Below are 2,000 nucleotides of genomic sequence, written 5' to 3'. Positions count from 1 at the left end.
CTTATACCATACTAACCTCATTGCTATACAAAGTACATTCCTCTCTCAATACCATAACATTACCTACCTACAACTTATGCTGTATGACCACATAACATAAGACAACTTAACTTAATACTAAATACCATACCATTAATTTACCATTGCTTCCTACCATATTACTGTATATGACCCTTGTCTATTATTATAACCTTAACGTAATAAGAATAATCTTAACAATCTACCACAATGTTCATATTTATAGTACTAATAATACACAATAATAATAATTATGAAATAACTCGTGTTGGCTATAAAATAACAAACACTCACTACAAAATGCAACGCAGAATTGAAATTTCGCTATATTGTGTCAACTTTAAAGCATCATTTGCATCAAAATGTCCGATCACGTGCACGTAAATTTGACGTTACATTAATTATAAGCCTACAATGAGAGCTATTGACTTATTTTCAAAGGCGAACACTATAAACAAATGAGCTTAAGCCCAATGCTGTCACAGTATCGAGAAAGAGAATGAGACTTAGGAAGCTGGTGCCCAGGTCCATTAACAACCTTTGTCACAGACTTTCCCATGCACCCACTGTAAATAGGCTTTGTTCTTCTCTTTCTCCTCTCCCCACCAGAAGACAACTAGGTATAGAGGAGTAGTGATGCATGATATGAAAATGGTGGTAAGTTCTGTAGTTAAAGAATCAAGACAAAAAAGGAAAAAGAAAGTCGATCTTATCCTTTCTTCTGCTAAGAGTCCATAACACACAAAAAGGAAAAAGAAGAACAGAGGGTTCCAAGCATGAGATACTGAGTGCTTCGATCCAAACCAAAAGAAGGAATTTTTCTCCCACACTCCTGGGCAAAACCGTCTCCCGTCCGCTGACCCTCTCCTGGGCAAAACCGTCTCCCCTCCGCTGACCCTCTCCTGGGCAAAACCCTCTCCCCTCCGCTGACCCTCTCCTGGGCAAAACCTTCTCCCCTCCGCTGACCCTCTCCTGGGCAAAACCCTCTCCCCTCCGCTGACCCTCCCCTTCCCTCTCACATGATTGGGACTAAAAGCAGGTCACTGTGAAAAAGGGTAGCTCAACCCATACAGTGAAAAAATATGCTCGTGTATTCATTGAATTCAAAGTAGCTATGATATGTTTTCCTCTCTTTTCTCCTCTCCCCACCGGAAGACAGCTAGTAATAGAGAAATGATCCGATTGTAAACTGACAGGAGAAGTATAGAGTAGTGATGCATGATATGACATTAGTGGTAAGTCCTGTGTTCACAGCAACCACCTCCTTGATTAGAGCCTGATGTCTTTCTGAAGAGCTGTTCATAGAAAGTAAATCTGTTCTTGATTGATAACCTCTCACCCTATGATCAAATGTGACAAATAGTAGCTACCCCAATGATTACAATATAGGTCTTCCTTCTTGAATGCTTTGAAAAGCAGATGGAATGATCCAATGATGATGAATACTGTTGAAAGAAAGCAAAAGTAGAGACCGCAAGACGTTACAATTTTACGCTACGTGACTATGCAGCGTGACACGCCAAGCATACCAAAACGTAATATAATATTATACATTTACATATGCAATAATTAGCATATGAACATTAGCTAAACTTAGAAACAGTTTAGGGTCATGTTTAAGACCGTTAAAATCTAACAAAATGTGTATGAGGAACATGTGTAAATTTGGGTCACCTGTATGAGGAGCATGTATGAATTGTGTCACTTATATAAGAAACATGTTTAATTATTAAGAACATGGTGTACCATTTTAAAATTATGAAACAAATTGTGGTAGTAACAAAACACACTCACACTCAAGCCACAAAACACAATGCAGAATTAAAACTTCGCTAATTTTGTGTCAACTTTAAAGCGTTATTTTCATTAAATCATCAGATTACCCACGCAGTTTTGACGTGACGTTGATCATAAACCTACAATGAAAGTTACCCAGCAAAAAAATCTTACTAAGATCTTGTATTATCTGATCAGATAAAGTA

The sequence above is a fragment of the Amphimedon queenslandica genome, unplaced genomic scaffold, assembly GCF_000090795.2.
Source record: "Amphimedon queenslandica unplaced genomic scaffold, v1.1 AMPQUscaffold_13418, whole genome shotgun sequence".
Lineage (NCBI taxonomy): Eukaryota > Metazoa > Porifera > Demospongiae > Haplosclerida > Niphatidae > Amphimedon > Amphimedon queenslandica.
This window is presented reverse-complemented; position numbering follows the sequence as displayed.